At 55.1% G+C, this 20,759-nt stretch overlaps 7 non-coding genes across 7 annotated transcripts; all 7 read left to right on the forward strand.

The window, feature by feature from the left end:
* Positions 1-1,972: 1,972 nt before the first annotated feature.
* On the forward strand, positions 1,973-2,065 carry LOC137750752 (small nucleolar RNA SNORD116). Its single transcript, XR_011070552.1, has one exon. It is a non-coding gene; the product is annotated as a small nucleolar RNA SNORD116 (small nucleolar RNA).
* A 2,636-nt stretch (positions 2,066-4,701) lies between these two features.
* LOC137776459 (small nucleolar RNA SNORD116) lies at positions 4,702-4,794 on the forward strand. The gene has a single exon (XR_011076223.1). It is a non-coding gene; the product is annotated as a small nucleolar RNA SNORD116 (small nucleolar RNA).
* Positions 4,795-7,430: 2,636 nt separating this feature from the next.
* Positions 7,431-7,523, forward strand: LOC137777221 (small nucleolar RNA SNORD116). Its single transcript, XR_011076467.1, has one exon. It is a non-coding gene; the product is annotated as a small nucleolar RNA SNORD116 (small nucleolar RNA).
* Positions 7,524-10,157: 2,634 nt separating this feature from the next.
* Positions 10,158-10,250, forward strand: LOC137751104 (small nucleolar RNA SNORD116). The gene has a single exon (XR_011070692.1). It is a non-coding gene; the product is annotated as a small nucleolar RNA SNORD116 (small nucleolar RNA).
* Positions 10,251-12,885: 2,635 nt separating this feature from the next.
* On the forward strand, positions 12,886-12,978 carry LOC137777226 (small nucleolar RNA SNORD116). Its single transcript, XR_011076468.1, has one exon. It is a non-coding gene; the product is annotated as a small nucleolar RNA SNORD116 (small nucleolar RNA).
* Positions 12,979-15,612: 2,634 nt separating this feature from the next.
* LOC137750757 (small nucleolar RNA SNORD116) lies at positions 15,613-15,705 on the forward strand. Its single transcript, XR_011070553.1, has one exon. It is a non-coding gene; the product is annotated as a small nucleolar RNA SNORD116 (small nucleolar RNA).
* A 2,636-nt stretch (positions 15,706-18,341) lies between these two features.
* On the forward strand, positions 18,342-18,434 carry LOC137776465 (small nucleolar RNA SNORD116). Its single transcript, XR_011076224.1, has one exon. It is a non-coding gene; the product is annotated as a small nucleolar RNA SNORD116 (small nucleolar RNA).
* The last annotated feature ends 2,325 nt before the right edge of the window (positions 18,435-20,759 follow it).

A 20,759-nucleotide genomic window follows, 5' to 3' on the forward strand; every position in this document is an offset into this window, starting at 1 on the left:
CTGTCATCATTGGGTTGCAGGCGCTGACCTCGGCTTCCAAGGATATGTCTTTTTCGTGATGGCCTGGCATCAGCTGCCTATGGTGGGGATGGCTTTGGCAGTTCATGAGGATGCAGTGAGGTAGGTTACCTGTGAAGAGTTGCAATCCCGTTTCCAGAGGAGTGACTCCCCACGGGTGTCTTGCGGGACATAGAGAAGATGGACATGCTGAGGCATCTGTGCCGGCCTTCTTGGGGGTATGTGAGTTATGCAAACAAGCCCTTTGGTCGCTCTTTTCCCACTTTTGGGAATGTGCAAAGCGATAATGTTTCTGCCGGAGGGCATGACGCGGCGGGCCCGTATGGCATGCAGGCCTTTCGAATAGCCAGAGCTTTATCCAGAGCAGTCCGTTGGCGGGGCAGAGAAGGGGGCAGTGTTGCCATGCCTGGTTCGCTGCCAAGGCCAGCCACTCTTCCCTTTCAGGCTTCCAAGTGCCCTCACATGGCAGAGGTCTTCCGTTGCTAGTCTGTCTGTGGTCCTCGGGGACCATGCCTTTGATCACTCTGAGTTCCTCAGTGGTGTCACTGTGGCAGTGGAGAATTTCCAGGATGCATCAGGTGGGATCAGCATCTTCAAAGCAGACAGGCTTGCGGTCTGTCTTCCCTGGTGTTCAGTGTTCCCGTGTTCGGAAGATGTCTGTGCCTTCCAGTAGGGACGCGTCGCCCTGCTGGCTGGAGTAGGGCACGTTGGACGAGGCTGTTGAGCGTTTGAGCGGTTCCTTAGGGGTCAGGGCCGCGAACCTTGCAGGATGGGAGCTGCCTGAGACATGGCCGGGAAGGTGGCCTAGTTTCCGCTGTGGGGTTCCAACGTGGGTCATGGCTGCTGAAGCCCACTGCTTCCTGTGGTGGACATTCCCACGGGTCAAAGGAAAGTGATTAGGCCTAGTTGGCAAGAAGTTGCACTTTGTTCGATGTTCTTTAGCCCCTTGAGTTGTTTCAGGCTGCATCTTGCCAGTAGAATGCTGTAGGTCGGTGTCGGGTCAACCATGGGCGTTCCCTTGCTTCCAAAATGTTGGGAGTGACCCCAAGTGCACATCAGATGTGCTGGTAGCTGGCAGGTTCTCGAGTTGCACGTAGATGTCACACCCACGGCCGGGAGGCAGGTCTCGTCCAGTCTTTGTGCTGTGGTCAGAAGGCGTGGCTGTGGGAGAGCGGAAGTCCGTGGAGTATTTCAACAGCCCCTGGGGGTTAAAGTTTGCATGCGGCCTCTGGAAGCTGACAGGGGTCTTTCTCCTTTCAGTTGGGGGTCTAGACAGGGTGTTGTGTATAAACTATGGCTTTTACTGTTGGACGCCTCTTCACAGGGCTACAGGGACACACAGAGACCAAGACGCATAGTCAGGGGCACACAGAGAAACCCACAAGAGCGTCTGCATACTCAGTCACAGTCACACGCGTGAACACAGAAATACAGCCTCTCACACACCGGCCAATGTATGTGCCTAACTTTCTGCAGTCCTACTATCAGACATGCAGTCAATTCTCGGTAAGGGATAGAGGTCCTTGGGAAGCAGTTTCAGAGCTCAAGCCCAGGTAAATGTTTGTATGGATCATGTCCTTTGAGGACACCAGTCCACTTCCCAGGTGCAGTTGCTGGGCAAGCCTCGCCGTCGGCAAAAACAAGAATATCTTCGTGTGCCCTGATGACTGGAGGTGCTAAGAAGAACTGGAAAAAGTGAGGCGGGGCCATGTTTCCGAGCATGGTCGGGGATAACTCAATATGGTAGGTATTCAACCACTCCAGGATGTGCCATTAGATATTAGGTTTTCCTCAGATGGGCCCAATGGATGTAAGAGTGGTTTGATTGTTTGTCTTTTTGAGTGGCCTGAGGGCTGTGGATTCCCCAGGCTTTTGGGGTACCCCAGGCTCATGACTCCCCTGCAGAGCCCGGCGCACTGCCCGGTTGTGTTCTGCCACATCCCAGCATGTGCTTGGATAGATGATGACACCCTTGTATGCATTCCTTGGAAACTCTGAACAACATGGGTGAGAACACTCTACCGTATCCTTATCGAAACTGAGGTTCAGCACGTTTCCTCTCTCGGGTGTAGGGGACTGTTAGGAGTGAAGGCCAGTGTCCCCTGCCGACATGCACGCAAACACCACCAAGGATTTCAGTATTGGAGGGCCTCTTGACTGAGGGTCGACCGTGTCTGCCCATTAGCTGGGTCATCTATGAATCCGCGGTCCCTGCTAAAAGGCCATGAGGGAATGCAAGGGGGTAGGCTCTCCTGCTAGTCTTCATAGTCGGAGTGTGTGCTGTTGTGGGCCCAGTGAGCTTTCAGCTTGGAGAAGTGTGTTTTGACCAGGATCACGCTTTGTGCATGCCGCTTCGGTGGTTGATTTTGGAAGCCAAAATGAGCAATGTTCCCTGGTTGGAGCCTGGAGCCTCAGGCCAGGCCTGTGGCCCTCTCTGTTGTCGTGTTTGGTGCGGTGAGGTTCTTGAGTGCCCGGTGGTGCTGGAGCAGTGGGCGGGGGTGGGATGGAGTTTGGTGATGGTGGAAGGGGGCTGATGGATTAGGCCTCGCTGCTGCCCCTGAAGCTGCCAGCACACTGTTGGCGCTAAGTGGATCATCGTGGAGTGGGGTGAGGATCGAGTGCTGCATTTAACCCTGCGTAGTGGCTGCTGCCCTGGAGAGAAAGGTAAGGTATCATGAGGACAGGTTCTGTGTGATGTCGTGGGATGGGCTGTCATCATTGGGTTGCAGGCGCTGGCCTCGGCTTCCCAATGATGTGTCTTGTTCGTGATGGCCTGGCATCAGCTGCCTATGGTGGGGATGGCTCTGGCAGTTCATGAGGATGCAGTGAGGTAGGTTACCTGTGAAGAGTTGCAATCCCGTTTCCAGAGGAGTGACTCCCCACGGGTGTCTTGCGGGACATAGAGAAGATGGACATGCTGAGGCATCTGTGCTGGCCTTCTTGGGGGTAGGTGAGTTATGCAAACAAGCCCTTGGGTCGCTCTTTTCCCACTTTTGGGAATGTGCAAAGCGATAGTGTTTCTGTCGGAGGGCATGACGCGGCCGGCCCGTATGACATGCAGGCCTTTCGAATACCCAGAGCTTTATCCAGAGCAGTCCGTTGGCGGGGCAGAGAAGGGGGCACTGTTGCCATCCCTGTTGCACTGACAAGGCCAGCCACGGTTCCCTTTCAGGCTTCCAAGTGCCCTCACATGGCAGAGGTCTTCCGTTGCAAGTCTGTCTGTGGTCCTCGGGGACCATGCCTTTGATCACTCTGAGTTCCTCAGTGGTGTCACTGTGGCAGTGGAGAATTTCCAGGATGCATCGGGTGGGATCAGCATCTTCAAAGCAGACAGGCTTGCGGTCTGTCTTCCCTGGTGTTCAGTGTTCCCGTGTTCGGAAGATGTCTGTGGCTTCCAGTAGGGACGCGTCGCCCTGCTGGCAGGAGTTGGGCACGTTGGGCGAGGCTGTTGAGCGTTTGAGCGGTTCCTTAGGGGTCAGGGCCGCGAATCTTGCAGGATGTGAGCTGCCAGAGACATGGCCGGGAAGGTGGCCTAGTTTCCGCTGTGGGGTTCCAACATGGGTCATGGCTACTGAAGCCCACTGCTTCCTTTGGTGGGCATTCCCACGGGTCAAAGGAAAGAGATTAGGCCTAGTTGGAAAGAAGTTGCATTTTGTTCGATGTTCTTTAGCCCATTGAGTGGTTTCAGGCTGCATCTTGCCAGTAGAATGCTGTAGGTCGGTGTCGGGTCACCCATGGGAGTTCCCCTGCTTCCGAAAGTGCTGGGAGTGACCCCAAGTGCACATCAGATGTGCTGGTAGCTGGCAGGATCTCGAGTTGCACGTAGATGTCACAGCCACGGCTGGGAGGAAGGTCTCATGCAGTCTTTGTGCTCTGGTCAGAAGGCGTGGCTGTGGGAGAGCGGGAGTCCGTGGAGTATTTCAACAGCCCCTGGGGGTTAAAGTTTGCATGCGGCCTCTGGAAGCTGACAGGGGGCTTTCTCCTTTCAGTTGGCGGCCTAGACATGGTGTTGTGTATAAGCTATGGCGTTTACTGTTGGACGCCTCTTCACAGGGCTACAGGGACACACAGAGACCAAGACGCGTAGTCAACAGCACACAGAGAAACCCACAAGAGCGTCTGCGTACTCAGTCACAGTCACACGCGTGAACACAGAAATACAGCCTCTCACACACCGGCCAATGTATGTGCCTAACTTCCTGCAGTCGTACTATCAGACATGCAGTCAATTCTCGGTAAGGGATAGAGGTTCTTGGGAAGCAGTTTCAGAGCTCAAGCCCAGGTAAATGTTTGTATGGATCATGTCCTCTGAGGACACCAGTCCACTTCCCAGGTGCAGTTGCTGGGCAAGCCTCGCCGTCGGCAAAAACAAGAAGATCTTCGTGTGCTCTGATGACTGGAGGTGCTAAGAAGAACTGGAAAAAGTGAGGCGGGGCCATGTTCCCGAGCATCGTCGGGGATAACTCAGGATGGTAGGTATTCAACCACCCCAAGATGTGCCATTAGATATTAGGTTTTCCTGAGATGGGCCCAATGGCTGCAAGAGTGGCTTGATTGTTCGTCTTGTTGAGGGGCCTGAGGGCTGTGGATTCTCCAGGCTTTTGTGGTACCCCAGGCTCATGACTCCCCTGCAGGGCCCGGCGCACTGCCCGGTTGTGTTCTGCAGCATCCCAGTATGTGCTTGGATCGATGATGACACCCTTGTATGCATTCCTTGGAAACTCTGAACAAAATGGGTGAGAACACTCTACCGTATCCTTATCGAAACTGAGGTTCAGCACGTTTCCTCTCTCGGGTGTAGGGGACTGTTAGGAGTGAAGGCCAGTGTCCCCTGCCGACATGCACGCAAACACCACCAAGGACTCCAGTATTGGAGGGGCTCCTGACTGAGGGTCGACCGTGTCTGCCCATAAGCTGGGTCATCTATGAATCCGCGGTCCCTGCTAAAAGGCCGTGAGGGAATGCAAGGGGGCAGGCTCTCCTGCTAGTCTTCAGAGTCGGAGTGTGTGCTGGTGTGGGCCCAGTGAGCTTTCAGCTTGGAGAAGTGTGTTTTGACCAGGATCACGCATTGTGCATGCCGCTTCGGTGGTTGATTTTGGGAGCCAAAATGAGCAAGGTTCCCTGGTTGGAGCCTGGAGCCTCAGGCCAGGACTGTGGCCCTCTCTGTTGTCGTGTTTGGTGCGGTGAGGTTCTTGAGTGCCCGGTGGGGCTGGAGCAGTGGGCGGGGGTGGGATGGAGTTTGGTGATGGTGGAAGGGGGCTGATGGATTAGGCCTCGCTGCTGCCCCTGAAGCTGCCAGCACACTGTAGGCGCTAAGTGGATCATCGTGGAGTGGGGTGAGGATCGAGTGCTGCATTTAAGCCTGCGTAGTGGCTGCTGCCCTGGAGAGAAAGGTAAGGTATCATGAGGACAGGTCCTGTGTGATGTCGTGGGATGGGCTGTCATCATTGGGTTGCAGGCGCTGGCCTCGGGTTCCCAAGGATGTGTCTTGTTCGTGATGGCCTGGCATCAGCTGCCTATGGTGGGGATGGCTGTGGCAGTTCATGAGGATGCAGTGAGGTAGGTTACCTGTGAAGAGTTGCAATCCCGTTTCCAGAGGAGTGACTCCCCACGGGTGTCTTGCGGGACATAGAGAAGATGGACATGCTGAGGCATCTGTGCCGGCCTTCTTGGGGGTAGGTGAGTTATGCAAACAAGCCCTTGGGTCGCTCTTTTCCCACTTTTGGGAATGTGCAAAGCGATAGTGTTTCTGCCGGAGGGCATGACGCGGCCCGCCCGTGTGGCATGCAGGCCTTTCGAATACCCAGAGCTTTATCCAGAGCAGTCCGTTGGCGGGACAGAGAAGGGGGCACTGTTGCCATCCCTGGTGCACTGCCAAGGCCAGCCACTCTTCCCTTTCAGGCTTCCAAGTGCCCTCACATGGCAGAGGTCTTCCGTTGCAAGTCTGTCTGTGGTCCTCGGGGACCATGCCTTTGATCACTCTGAGTTCCTCAGTGGTGTCACTGTGGCAGTGGAGAATTTCCAGGATGCATCAGGTGGGATCAGCATCTTCAAAGCAGACAGGCTTGCGGTCTGTCTTCCCTGGTGTTCAGTGTTCCCGTGTTCGGAAGATGTCTGTGGCTTCCAGTAGGGACGCGTCGCCATGCTCGCTGGAGTAGGGCACGTTGGACGAGGCTGTTGAGCGTTTGAGCGGTTCTTTAGGGGTCAGGGCCGCGAACCTTGCAGGATGGGAGCTGCCTGAGACATGGCCGGGAAGGTGGCCTAGTTTCCGCTGTGGGGTTCCAACATGGGTCATGGCTGCTGAAGCCCACTGCTTCCCGTGGTGGGCATTCCCACGGCTCAAAGGAAAGAGATTAGGCCTAGTTGGAAAGAAGTTGCACTTTGCTCGATGTTCTTTAGCCCATTGAGTGGTTTCAGGCTGCATCTTGCCAGTAGAATGCTGTAGGTCGGTGTCGGGTCACCCATGGGAGTTCCCCTGCTTCCGAAAGTGCTGGGAGTGACCCCAAGTGCACATCAGATGTGCTGGTAGCTGGCAGGTTCTCGAGTTGCACGTAGATGTCACAGCCACGGCTGGGAGGAAGGTCTCATCCAGTCTTTGTGCTCTGGTCAGAAGGCGTGGCTGTGGGAGAGAGGGAGTCCGTGGAGTATTTCAACAGCCCCTGGGGGTTAAAGTGTGCATGCGGCCTCTGGAAGCTGACAGGGGGCTTTCTCCTTTCAGTTGGGGGTCTAGACAGGGTGTTGTGTATAAGCTATGGCGTTTACTGTTGGACGCCTCTTCACAGGGCTACAGGGACACACAGAGACCAAGACGCGTAGTCAGCGGCACACAGAGAAACCCACAAGAGTGTCTGCGTACTCAGTCACAGTCACACGCGTGAACACAGAAATACAGCCTCTCACACACCGGCCAATGTATGTGCCTAACTTCCTGCAGTCGTACTATCAGACATGCAGTGAATTCTCGGTAAGGGATAGAGGTTCTTGGGAAGCAGTTTCAGAGCTCAAGCCCAGGTAAATGTTTGTATGGATTATGTCCTCTGAGGACACCAGTCCACTTCCCAGGTGCAGTTGCTGGGCAAGCCTCACGGTCGGCAAAAACAAGAAGATCTTCGTGTGCTCTGATGACTGGAGGTGCTAAGAAGAACTGGAAAAAGTGAGGCGGGGCCATGTTCCCGAGCATGGTCGGTGAAAACTCAGGATGGTAGGTATTCAACCACCCCAGGATGTGCCATTAGATATTAGGTTTTCCTGAGATGGGCCCAATGGCTGCAAGAGTGGCTTGATTGTTCGTCTTGTTGAGGGGCCTGAGGGCTGTGGATTCTCCAGGCTTTTGTGGTACCCCAGGCTCATGACTCCCCTGCAGAGCCCGGCGCACTGCTCGGTTGTGTTCTGCCGCATCCCAGTATGTGCTTGGATCGATGATGACACCCTTGTATGCATTCCTTGGAAACTCTGAACAACATGGGTGAGAACACTCTACCGTATCCTTATCGAAACTGAGGTTCAGCACGTTTCCTCTCTCGGGTGTAGGGGACTGTTAGGAGTGAAGGCCAGTGTCCCCTGCCGACATGCACGCAAACACCACCAAGGACTCCAGTATTGGAGGGGCTCCTGACTGAGGGTCGACCGTGTCTGCCCATAAGCTGGGTCATCTATGAATCCGCGGTCCCTGCTAAAAGGCCGTGAGGGAATGCAAGGGGGCAGGCTCTCCTGCTAGTCTTCAGAGTCGGAGTGTGTGCTGGTGTGGGCCCAGTGAGCTTTCAGCTTGGAGAAGTGTGTTTTGACCAGGATCACGCTTTGTGCATGCCGCATCGGTGGTTGATTTTGGAAGCCAAAATGAGCAAGGTTCCCTGGTTGGAGCCTGGAGCCTCAGGCCAGGCCTGTGGCCCTCTCTGTTGTCGTGTTTGGTGCGGTGAGGTTCTTGAGTGCCCGGTGGTGCTGGAGCAGTGGGCGGGGGTGGGATGGAATTTGGTGATGGTGGAAGGGGGCTGATGGATTAGGCCTCGCTGCTGCCCCTGAAGCTGCCAGAACACTGTTGGCGCTACGTGGATCATCGTGGAGTGGGGTGAGGATCGAGTGCTGCATTTAAGCCTGCATAGTGGCTGCTGCCCTGGAGAGAAAGTTAAGGTATCATGAGGACAGGTCCTGTGTGATGTCGTGGGATGGGCTGTCATCATTGGGTTGCAGGCGCTGACCTCGGCTTCCAAGGATATGTCTTTTTCGTGATGGCCTGGCATCAGCTGCCTATGGTGGGGATGGCTTTGGCAGTTCATGAGGATGCAGTGAGGTAGGTTACCTGTGAAGAGTTGCAATCCCGTTTCCAGAGGAGTGACTCCCCACGGGTGTCTTGCGGGACATAGAGAAGATGGACATGCTGAGGCATCTGTGCCGGCCTTCTTGGGGGTATGTGAGTTATGCAAACAAGCCCTTTGGTCGCTCTTTTCCCACTTTTGGGAATGTGCAAAGCGATAATGTTTCTGCCGGAGGGCATGACGCGGCGGGCCCGTATGGCATGCAGGCCTTTCGAATAGCCAGAGCTTTATCCAGAGCAGTCCGTTGGCGGGGCAGAGAAGGGGGCAGTGTTGCCATGCCTGGTTCGCTGCCAAGGCCAGCCACTCTTCCCTTTCAGGCTTCCAAGTGCCCTCACATGGCAGAGGTCTTCCGTTGCTAGTCTGTCTGTGGTCCTCGGGGACCATGCCTTTGATCACTCTGAGTTCCTCAGTGGTGTCACTGTGGCAGTGGAGAATTTCCAGGATGCATCAGGTGGGATCAGCATCTTCAAAGCAGACAGGCTTGCGGTCTGTCTTCCCTGGTGTTCAGTGTTCCCGTGTTCGGAAGATGTCTGTGCCTTCCAGTAGGGACGCGTCGCCCTGCTGGCTGGAGTAGGGCACGTTGGACGAGGCTTTTGAGCGTTTGAGCGGTTCCTTAGGGGTCAGGGCCGCGAACCTTGCAGGATGGGAGCTGCCTGAGACATGGCCGGGAAGGTGGCCTAGTTTCCGCTGTGGGGTTCCAACGTGGGTCATGGCTGCTGAAGCCCACTGCTTCCTGTGGTGGGCATTCCCACGGGTCAAAGGAAAGTGATTAGGCCTAGTTGGCAAGAAGTTGCACTTTATTCGATGTTCTTTAGCCCCTTGAGTTGTTTCAGGCTGCATCTTGCCAGTAGAATGCTGTAGGTCGGTGTCGGGTCAACCATGGGCGTTCCCTTGCTTCCAAAATGTTGGGAGTGACCCCAAGTGCACATCAGATGTGCTGGTAGCTGGCAGGTTCTCGAGTTGCACGTAGATGTCACACCCACGGACGGGAGGCAGGTCTCGTCCAGTCTTTGTGCTGTGGTCAGAAGGCGTGGCTGTGGGAGAGCGGAAGTCCGTGGAGTATTTCAACAGCCCCTGGGGGTTAAAGTTTGCATGCGGCCTCTGGAAGCTGACAGGGGTCTTTCTCCTTTCAGTTGGGGGTCTAGACAGGGTGTTGTGTATAAACTATGGCGTTTACTGTTGGACGCCTCTTCACAGGGCTACAGGGACACACAGAGACCAAGACGCATAGTCAGGGGCACACAGAGAAACCCACAAGAGCGTCTGCATACTCAGTCACAGTCACACGCGTGAACACAGAAATACAGCCTCTCACACACCGGCCAATGTATGTGCCTAACTTCCTGCAGTCGTACTATCAGACATGCAGTCAATTCTCGGTAAGGGATAGAGGTCCTTGGGAAGCAGTTTCAGAGCTCAAGCCCAGGTAAATGTTTGTATGGATCATGTCCTTTGAGGACACCAGTCCACTTCCCAGGTGCAGTTGCTGGGCAAGCCTCGCCGTCGGCAAAAACAAGAAGATCTTCGTGTGCCCTGATGACTGGAGGTGCTAAGAAGAACTGGAAAAAGTGAGGCGGGGCCATGTTTCCGAGCATGTTCGGGGATAACTCAATATGGTAGGTATTCAACCACCCCAGGATGTGCCATTAGATATTAGGTTTTCCTAAGATGGGCCCAATGGATGTAAGAGTGGTTTGATTGTTTGTCTTGTTGAGTGGCCTGAGGGCTGTGGATTCCCCAGGCTTTTGGGGTACCCCAGGCTCATGACTCCCCTGCAGAGCCCGGCGCACTGCCCGGTTGTGTTCTGAGGCATCCCAGCATGTGCTTGGATAGATGATGACACCCTTGTATGCATTCCTTGGAAACTCTGAACAACATGGGTGAGAACAATCTACCGTATCCTTATCGAAACTGAGGTTCAGCACGTTTCCTCTCTCGGGTGTAGGGGACTGTTAGGAGTGAAGGCCAGTGTCCCCTGCCGACATGCACGCAAACACCACCAAGGATTTCAGTATTGGAGGGGCTCTTGACTGAGGGTCGACCGTGTCTGCCCATAAGCTGGGTCATCTATGAATCCGCGGTCCCTGCTAAAAGGCCGTGAGGGAATGCAAGGGGGCAGGCTCTCCTGCTAGTCTTCAGAGTCGGAGTGTGTGCTGGTGTGGGCCCAGTGAGCTTTCAGCTTGGAGAAGTGTGTTTTGACCAGGATCACGCTTTGTGCATGCCGCTTCGGTGGTTGATTTTGGAAGCCAAAATGAGCAATGTTCCCTGGTTGGAGCCTGGAGCCTCAGGCCAGGCCTGTGGCCCTCTCTGTTGTCGTGTTTGGTGCGGTGAGGTTCTTGAGTGCCCGGTGGTGCTGGAGCAGTGGGCGGGGGTGGGATGGAGTTTGGTGATGGTGGAAGGGGGCTGATGGATTAGGCCTCGCTGCTGCCCCTGAAGCTGCCAGCACACTGTTGGCGCTAAGTGGATCATCGTGGAGTGGGGTGAGGATCGAGTGCTGCATTTAAGCCTGCGTAGTGGCTGCTGCCCTGGAGAGAAAGGTAAGGTATCATGAGGACAGGTTCTGTGTGATGTCGTGGGATGGGCTGTCATCATTGGGTTGCAGGCGCTGGCCTCGGCTTCCCAAGGATGTGTCTTGTTCGTGATGGCCTGGCATCAGCTGCCTATGGTGGGGATGGCTCTGGCAGTTCATGAGGATGCAGTGAGGTAGGTTACCTGTGAAGAGTTGCAATCCCGTTTCCAGAGGAGTGACTCCCCACGGGTGTCTTGCGGGACATAGGGAAGATGGACATGCTGAGGCATCTGTGCTGGCCTTCTTGGGGGTAGGTGAGTTATGCAAACAAGCCCTTGGGTCGCTCTTTTCCCACTTTTGGGAATGTGCAAAGCGATAGTGTTTCTGTCGGAGGGCATGACGCGGCCGGCCCGTATGACATGCAGGCCTTTCGAATACCCAGAGCTTTATCCAGAGCAGTCCGTTGGCGGGGCAGAGAAGGGGGCACTGTTGCCATCCCTGTTGCACTGACAAGGCCAGCCACGGTTCCCTTTCAGGCTTCCAAGTGCCCTCACATGGCAGAGGTCTTCCGTTGCAAGTCCGTCTGTGGTCCTCGGGGACCATGCCTTTGATCACTCTGAGTTCCTCAGTGGTGTCACTGTGGCAGTGGAGAATTTCCAGGATGCATCAGGTGGGATCAGCATCTTCAAAGCAGACAGGCTTGCGGTCTGTCCTCCCTGGTGTTCAGTGTTCCCGTGTTCGGAAGATGTCTGTGGCTTCCAGTAGGGACGTGTCGCCCTGCTGGCAGGAGTTGGGCACGTTGGGCGAGGCTGTTGAGCGTTTGAGCGGTTCCTTAGGGGTCAGGGCCGCGAATCTTGCAGGATGTGAGCTGCCAGAGACATGGCCGGGAAGGTGGCCTAGTTTCCGCTGTGGGGTTCCAACATGGGTCATGGCTACTGAAGCCCACTGCTTCCTGTGGTGGGCATTCCCACGGGTCAAAGGAAAGAGATTAGGCCTAGTTGGAAAGAAGTTGCATTTTGTTCGATGTTCTTTAGCCCATTGAGTGGTTTCAGGCTGCATCTTGCCAGTAGAATGCTGTAGGTCGGTGTCGGGTCACCCATGGGAGTTCCCCTGCTTCCGAAAGTGCTGGGAGTGACCCCAAGTGCACATCAGATGTGCTGGTAGCTGGCAGGTTCTCGAGTTGCACGTAGATGTCACAGCCACGGCTGGGAGGAAGGTCTCATCCAGTCTTTGTGCTCTGGTCAGAAGGCGTGGCTGTGGGAGAGAGGGAGTCCGTGGAGTATTTCAACAGCCCCTGGGGGTAAAGTGTGCATGCGGCCTCTGGAAGCTGACAGGGGGCTTTCTCCTTTCAGTTGGGGGTCTAGACAGGGTGTTGTGTATAAGCTATGGCGTTTACTGTTGGACGCCTCTTCACAGGGCTACAGGGACACACAGAGACCAAGACGCGTAGTCAGCGGCACACAGAGAAACCCACAAGAGCGTCTGCGTACTCAGTCACAGTCACACGCGTGAACACAGAAATACAGCCTCTCACACACCGGCCAATGTATGTGCCTAACTTCCTGCAGTCGTACTATCAGACATGCAGTCAATACTCGGTAAGGGATAGAGGTTTTTGGGAAGCAGTTTCAGAGCTCAAGCCCAGGTAAATGTTTGTATGGATTATGTCCTCTGAGGACACCAGTCCACTTCCCAGGTGCAGTTGCTGGGTAAGCCTCACCGTCGGCAAAAACAAGAAGATCTTCGTGTGCTCTGATGACTGGAGGTGCTAAGAAGAACTGGAAAAAGTGAGGCGGGGCCATGTTCCCGAGCATGGTCGGTGAAAACTCAGGATGGTAGGTATTCAACCACCACAGGATGTGCCATTAGATATTAGGTTTTCCTGAGATGGGCCCAATGGCTGCAAGAGTGGCTTGATTGTTCGTCTTGTTGAGGGGCCTGAGGGCTGTGGATTCTCCAGGCTTTTGGGGTACCCCAGGCTCATGACTCCCCTGCAGAGCCCGGCGCACTGCCCGGTTGTGTTCAGCCGCATCCCAGTATGTGCTTGGATCGATGATGACACCCTTGTATGCATTCCTTGGAAACTCTGAACAACATGGGTGAGAACACTCTACCGTATCCTTATCGAAACTGAGGTTCAGCACGTTTCCTCTCTCGGGTGTAGGGGACTGTTAGGAGTGAAGGCCAGTGTCCCCTGCCGACATGCACGCAAACACCACCAAGGACTCCAGTATTGGAGGGGCTCCTGACTGAGGGTCGACCGTGTCTGCCCATAAGCTGGGTCATCTATGAATCCGCGGTCCCTGCTAAAAGGCCGTGAGGGAATGCAAGGGGGCAGGCTCTCCTGCTAGTCTTCAGAGTCGGAGTGTGTGCTGGTGTGGGCCCAGTGAGCTTTCAGCTTGGAGAAGTGTGTTTTGACCAGGATCACGCTTTGTGCATGCCGCATCGGTGGTTGATTTTGGAAGCCAAAATGAGCAAGGTTCCCTGGTTGGAGCCTGGAGCCTCAGGCCAGGCCTGTGGCCCTCTCTGTTGTCGTGTTTGGTGCGGTGAGGTTCTTGAGTGCCCGGTGGTGCTCGAGCAGTGGGCGGGGGTGGGATGGAATTTGGTGATGGTGGAAGGGGGCTGATGGATTAGGCCTCGCTGCTGCCCCTGAAGCTGCCAGAACACTGTTGGCGCTACGTGGATCATCGTGGAGTGGGGTGAGGATCGAGTGCTGCATTTAAGCCTGCATAGTGGCTGCTGCCCTGGAGAGAAAGTTAAGGTATCATGAGGACAGATCCTGTGTGATGTCGTGGGATGGGCTGTCATCATTGGGTTGCAGGAGCTGACCTCGGCTTCCAAGGATATGTCTTTTTCGTGATGGCCTGGCATCAGCTTCCTATGGTGGGGATGGCTTTGGCAGTTCATGAGGATGCAGTGAGGTAGGTTACCTGTGAAGAGTTGCAATCCCGTTTCCAGAGGAGTGACTCCCCACGGGTGTCTTGCGGGACATAGAGAAGATGGACATGCTGAGGCATCTGTGCCGGCCTTCTTGGGGGTATGTGAGTTATGCAAACAAGCCCTTTGGTCGCTCTTTTCCCACTTTTGGGAATGTGCAAAGCGATAATGTTTCTGCCGGAGGGCATGACGCGGCGGGCCCGTATGGCATGCAGGCCTTTCGAATAGCCAGAGCTTTATCCAGAGCAGTCCGTTGGCGGGGCAGAGAAGGGGGCAGTGTTGCCATGCCTGGTTCGCTGCCAAGGCCAGCCACTCTTCCCTTTCAGGCTTCCAAGTGCCCTCACATGGCAGAGGTCTTCCGTTGCTAGTCTGTCTGTGGTCCTCGGGGACCATGCCTTTGATCACTCTGAGTTCCTCAGTGGTGTCACTGTGGCAGTGGAGAATTTCCAGGATGCATCAGGTGGGATCAGCATCTTCAAAGCAGACAGGCTTGCGGTCTGTCTTCCCTGGTGTTCAGTGTTCCCGTGTTCGGAAGATGTCTGTGCCTTCCAGTAGGGATGCGTCGCCCTGCTGGCTGGAGTAGGGCACGTTGGACGAGGCTGTTGAGCGTTTGAGCGGTTCCTTAGGGGTCAGGGCCGCGAACCTTGCAGGATGGGAGCTGCCTGAGACATGGCCGGGAAGGTGGCCTAGTTTCCGCTGTGGGGTTCCAACGTGGGTCATGGCTGCTGAAGCCCACTGCTTCCTGTGGTGGACATTCCCACGGGTCAAAGGAAAGTGATTAGGCCTAGTTGGCAAGAAGTTGCACTTTGTTCGATGTTCTTTAGCCCCTTGAGTTGTTTCAGGCTGCATCTTGCCAGTAGAATGCTGTAGGTCGGTGTCGGGTCAACCATGGGCGTTCCCTTGCTTCCAAAATGTTGGGAGTGACCCCAAGTGCACATCAGATGTGCTGGTAGCTGGCAGGTTCTCGAGTTGCACGTAGATGTCACACCCACGGACGGGAGGCAGGTCTCGTCCAGTCTTTGTGCTGTGGTCAGAAGGCGTGGCTGTGGGAGAGCGGAAGTCCGTGGAGTATTTCAACAGCCCCTGGGGGTTAAAGTTTGCATGCGGTCTCTGTAATCTGACAGGGGGCTTTCTCCTTTCAGTTGGGGGTCTAGACAGGGTGTTGTGTATAAACTATGGCGTTTACTGTTGGACGCCTCTTCACAGGGCTACAGGGACACACAGAGACCAAGACGCATAGTCAGGGGCACACAGAGAAACCCACAAGAGCGTCTGCATACTCAGTCACAGTCACACGCGTGAACACAGAAATACAGCCTCTCACACACCGGCCAATGTATGTGCCTAACTTCCTGCAGTCGTACTATCAGACATGCAGTCAATTCTCGGTAAGGGATAGAGGTCCTTGGGAAGCAGTTTCAGAGCTCAAGCCCAGGTAAATGTTTGTATGGATCATGTCCTTTGAGGACACCAGTCCACTTCCCAAGTGCAGTTGCTGGGCAAGCCTCGCCGTCGGCAAAAACAAGAAGATCTTCGTGTGCCCTGATGACTGGAGGTGCTAAGAAGAACTGGAAAAAGTGAGGCGGGGCCATGTTTCCGAGCATGGTCGGGGATAACTCAATATGGTAGGTATTCAACCACCCCAGGATGTGCCATTAGATATTAGGTTTTCCTCAGATGGGCCCAATGGATGTAAGAGTGGTTTGATTGTTTGTCTTGTTGAGTGGCCTGAGGGCTGTGGATTCCCCAGGCTTTTGGGGTACCCCAGGCTCATGACTCCCCTGCAGAGCCCGGCGCACTGCCCGGTTGTGTTCTGCCGCATCCCAGCATGTGCTTGGATAGATGATGACACCCTTGTATGCATTCCTTGGAAACTCTGAACAACATGGGTGAGAACACTCTACCGTATCCTTATCGAAACTGAGGTTCAGCACGTTTCCTCTCTCGGGTGTAGGGGACTGTTAGGAGTGAAGGCCAGTGTCCCCTGCCGACATGCACGCAAACACCACCAAGGACTCCAGTATTGGAGGGGCTCTTGACTGAGGGTCGACCGTGTCTGCCCATAAGCTGGGTCATCTATGAATCCGCGGTCCCTGCTAAAAGGCCGTGAGGGAATGCAAGGGGGCAGGCTCTCCTGCTAGTCTTCAGAGTCGGAGTGTGTGCTGGTGTGGGCCCAGTGAGCTTTCAGCTTGGAGAAGTGTGTTTTGACCAGGATCACGCATTGTGCATGCCGCTTCGGTGGTTGATTTTGGGAGCCAAAATGAGCAATGTTCCCTGGTTGGAGCCTGGAGCCTCAGGCCAGGCCTGTGGCCCTCTCTGTTGTCGTGTTTGGTGCGGTGAGGTTCTTGAGTGCCCGGTGGGGCTGGAGCAGTGGGCGGGGGTGGGATGGAGTTTGGTGATGGTGGAAGGGGGCTGATGGATTAGGCCTCGCTGCTGCCCCTGAAGCTGCCAGCACACTGTAGGCGCTAAGGGGATCATCGTGGAGTGGGGTGAGGATCGAGTGCTGCATTTAAGCCTGCGTAGTGGCTGCTGCCCTGGAGAGAAAAGTAAGGTATCATGAGGACAGGTCCTGTGTGATGTCGTGGGATGGGCTGTCATCATTGGGTTGCAGGCGCTGGCCTCGGCTTCCCAAGATTGTGTCTTGTTCGTGATGGCCTGGCATCAGCTGCCTATGGTGGGGATGGCTGTGGCAGTTCATGAGGATTCAGTGAGGTAGGTTACCTGTGAAGAGTTGCAATCCCGTTTCCAGAGGAGTGACTCCCCACGGGTGTCTTGCGGGACATAGAGAAGATGGACATGCTGAGGCATCTGTGCCCTCCTTCTTGGGGGTAGGTGAGTTATGAAAACAAGCCCTTGGGTCGCTCTTTTCCCACTTTTGGGAATGTGCAAAGCGATAGTGTTTCTGCCGGAGGGCATGACGCGGCCGGCCCGTGTGGCATGCAGGCCTTTCGAATAGCCAGAGCTTTATCCAGAGCAGTCCTTTGGCGGGACAGAGAAGGGGGCACTGTTGCCATCCCTGGTGCACTGCCAAGGCCAGCCACTCTTCCCTTTCAGGCTTCCAAGTGCCCTCACATGGCAGAGGTCTTCCGTTGCAAGTCTGTCTGTGGTCCTCGGGGACCATGCCTTTGATCACTCTGAGTTCCTCAGTGGTGTCACTGTGGCAGTGGAGAATTTCCAGGATGCATCAGGTGGGATCAGCATCTTCAAAGCAGACAGGCTTGCGGTCTGTCTTCCCTGGTGTTCAGTGTTCCCGTGTTCGGAAGATGTCTGTGGCTTCCAGTAGGGACGCATCGCCATGCTCGCTGGAGTAGGGCACGTTGGACGAGGCTGTTGAGCGTTTGAGCGGTTCTTTAGGGGTCAGGGCCGCGAACCTTGCAGGATGGGAGCTGCCTTAGACATGCCCGGGAAGGTGGCCTAGTTTCCGCTGTGGGGTTCCAACATGGGTCATGGCTGCTGAAGCCCACTGCTTCCCGTGGTGGGCATTCCCACGGCTCAAAGGAAAGAGATTAGGCCTAGTTGGAAAGAAGTTGCACTTTGCTCGATGTTCATCAGCCCATTGAGTGGTTTCAGGCTGCATCTTGCCAGTAGAATGCTGTAGGTCGGTGTCGGGTCACCCATGGGAGTTCCCCTGCTTCCGAAAGTGCTGGGAGTGACCCCAAGTGCACATCAGATGTGCTGGTAGCTGGCAGGTTCTCGAGTTGCACATAGATGTCACAGCCACGGCTGGGAGGAAGGTCTCATCCAGTCTTTGTGCTCTGGTCAGAAGGCGTGGCTGTGGGAGAGAGGGAGTCCGTGGAGTATTTCAACAGCCCCTGGGGGTTAAAGTTTGCATGCGGCCTCTGGAAGCTGACAGGGGGCTTTCTCCTTTCAGTTGGCGGCCTAGACATGGTGTTGTGTACAAGCTATGGCGTTTACTGTTGGACGCCTCTTCACAGGGCTACAGGGACACACAGAGACCAAGACGCGTAGTCAGCAGCATACAGAGAAACCCACAAGAGCGTCTGCGTACTCAGTCACAGTCACACGCGTGAACACAGAAATACAGCCTCTCACACACCGGCCAATGTATGTGCCTAACTTCCTGCAGTCGTAATATCAGACATGCAGTCAATTCTCGGTAAGGGATAGAGGTTCTTGGGAAGCAGTTTCAGAGCTCAAGCCCAGGTAAATGTTTGTATGGATCATGTCCTCTGAGGACACCAGTCCACTTCCCAGGTGCAGTTGCTGGGCAAGCCTCACCGTCGGCAAAAACAAGAAGATCTTCGTGTGCTCTGATGACTGGAGGTGCTAAGAAGAACTGGAAAAAGTGAGGCGGGGCCATGTTCCCGAGCATGGTCGGGGATAACTCAGGATGGTAGGTATTCAACCACCCCAAGATGTGCCATTAGATATTAGGTTTTCCTGAGATGGGCCCAATGGCTGCAAGAGTGGCTTGATTGTTCGTCTTGTTGAGGGGCCTGAGGGCTGTGGATTCTCCAGGCTTTTGTGGTACCCCAGGCTCATGACTCCCATGCAGAGCCCGGCGCACTGCCCGGTTGTGTTCTGCAGCATCCCAGTATGTGCTTGGATCGATGATGACACCCTTGTATGCATTCCTTGGAAACTCTGAACAAAATGGGTGAGAACACTCTACCGTATCCTTATCGAAACTGAGGTTCAGCACGTTTCCTCTCTCGGGTGTAGGGGACTGTTAGGAGTGAAGACCAGTGTCCCCTGCCGACATGCACGCAAACACCACCAAGGACTCCAGTATTGGAGGGGCTCCTGACTGAGGGTCGACCGTGTCTGCCCATAAGCTGGGTCATCTATGAATCCGCAGTCCCTGCTAAAAGGCCGTGAGGGAATGCAAGGGGGCAGGCTCTCCTGCTAGTCTTCAGAGTCGGAGTGTGTGCTGGTGTGGGCCCAGTGAGCTTTCAGCTTGGAGAAGTGTGTTTTGACCAGGATCACGCATTGTGCATGCCGCTTCGGTGGTTGATTTTGGGAGCCAAAATGAGCAAGGTTCCCTGGTTGGAGCCTGGAGCCTCAGGCCAGGCCTGTGGCCCTCTCTGTTGTCGTGTTTGGTGCGGTGAGGTTCTTGAGTGCCCGGTGGGGCTGGAGCAGTGGGCGGGGGTGGGATGGAGTTTGGTGATGGTGGAAGGGGGCTGATGGATTAGGCCTCGCTGCTGCCCCTGAAGCTGCCAGCACACTGTAGGCGCTAAGTAGATCATCGTGGAGTGGGGTGAGGATCGAGTGCTGCATTTAAGCCTGCGTAGTGGCTGCTGCCCTGGAGAGAAAGGTAAGGTATCATGAGGACAGGTCCTGTGTGATGTCGTGGGATGGGCTGTCATCATTGGGTTGCAGGCGCTGGCCTCGGCTTCCCAAGGATGTGTCTTGTTCGTGATGGCCTGGCATCAGCTGCCTATGGTGGGGATGGCTGTGGCAGTTCATGAGGATTCAGTGAGGTAGGTTACCTGTGAAGAGTTGCAATCCCGTTTCCAGAGGAGTGACTCCCCACGGGTGTCTTGCGGGACATAGAGAAGATGGACATGCTGAGGCATCTGTGCCGGCCTTCTTGGGGGTAGGTGCGTTATGAAAACAAGCCCTTGGGTCGCTCTTTTCCCACTTTTGGGAATGTGCAAAGCGATAGTGTTTCTGCCGGAGGGCATGACGCGGCCGGCCCGTGTGGCATGCAGGCCTTTCGAATAGCCAGAGCTTTATCCAGAGCAGTCCGTTGGCGGGACAGAGAAGGGGGCACTGTTGCCATCCCTGGTGCACTGCCAAGGCCAGCCACTCTTCCCTTTCAGGCTTCCAAGTGCCCTCACATGGCAGAGGTCTTCCGTTGCAAGTCTGTCTGTGGTCCTCGGGGACCATGCCTTTGATCACTCTGAGTTCCTCAGTGGTGTCACTGTGGCAGTGGAGAATTTCCAGGATGCATCAGGTGGGATCAGCATCTTCAAAGCAGACAGGCTTGCGGTCTGTCTTCCCTGGTGTTCAGTGTTCCCGTGTTCGGAAGATGTCTGTGGCTTCCAGTAGGGACGCGTCGCCATGCTCGCTGGAGTAGGGCACGTTGGGCGAGGCTGTTGAGCGTTTGAGCGGTTCCTTAGGGGTCAGGGCCGCGAACCTTGCAGGATGGGAGCTGCCTGAGACATGGCCGGGAAGGTGGCCTAGTTTCCGCTGTGGGGTTCCAACATGGGTCATGGCTGCTGAAGCCCACTGCTTCCCGTGGTGGGCATTCCCACGGCTCAAAGGAAAGAGATTAGGCCTAGTTGGAAAGAAGTTGCACTTTGCTCGATGTTCTTTAGCTCATTGAGTGGTTTCAGGCTGCATCTTGCCAGTAGAATGCTGTAGGTCGGTGTCGGGTCACCCATGGGAGTTCCCCTGCTTCCGAAAGTGCTGGGAGTGACCCCAAGTGCACATCAGATGTGCTGGTAGCTGGCAGGTTCTCGAGTTGCACGTAGATGTCACAGCCACGGCTGGGAGGAAGGTCTCATGCAGTCTTTGTGCTCTGGTCAGAAGTCGTGGCTGTGGGAGAGCGGGAGTCCGTGGAGTATTTCAACAGCCCCTGGGGGTTAAAGTTTGCATGCGGCCTCTGGAAGATGACAGGGGGCTTTCTCCTTTCAGTTGGCGGCCTAGACATGGTGTTGTGTATAAGCTATGGCGTTTACTGTTGGACGCCTCTTCACAGGGCTACAGGGACACACAGAGACCAAGACGCGTAGTCAACAGCACACAGAGAAACCCACAAGAGCGTCTGCGTACTCAGTCACAGTCACACGCGTGAACACAGAAATACAGCCTCTCACACACCGGCCAATGTATGTGCCTAACTTCCTGCAGTCGTACTATCAGACATGCAGTCAATTCTCGGTAAGGGATAGAGGTTCTTGGGAAGCAGTTTCAGAGCTCTAGCCCAGGTAAATATTTGTATGGATCATGTCCTCTGAGGACACCAGTCCACTTCCCAGGTGCAGTTGCTGGGCAAGCCTCGCCGCCGGCAAAAACAA

Source organism: Eschrichtius robustus, chromosome 1 (assembly GCF_028021215.1).
Source record: "Eschrichtius robustus isolate mEscRob2 chromosome 1, mEscRob2.pri, whole genome shotgun sequence".
NCBI classification, from domain to species: domain Eukaryota; kingdom Metazoa; phylum Chordata; class Mammalia; order Artiodactyla; family Eschrichtiidae; genus Eschrichtius; species Eschrichtius robustus.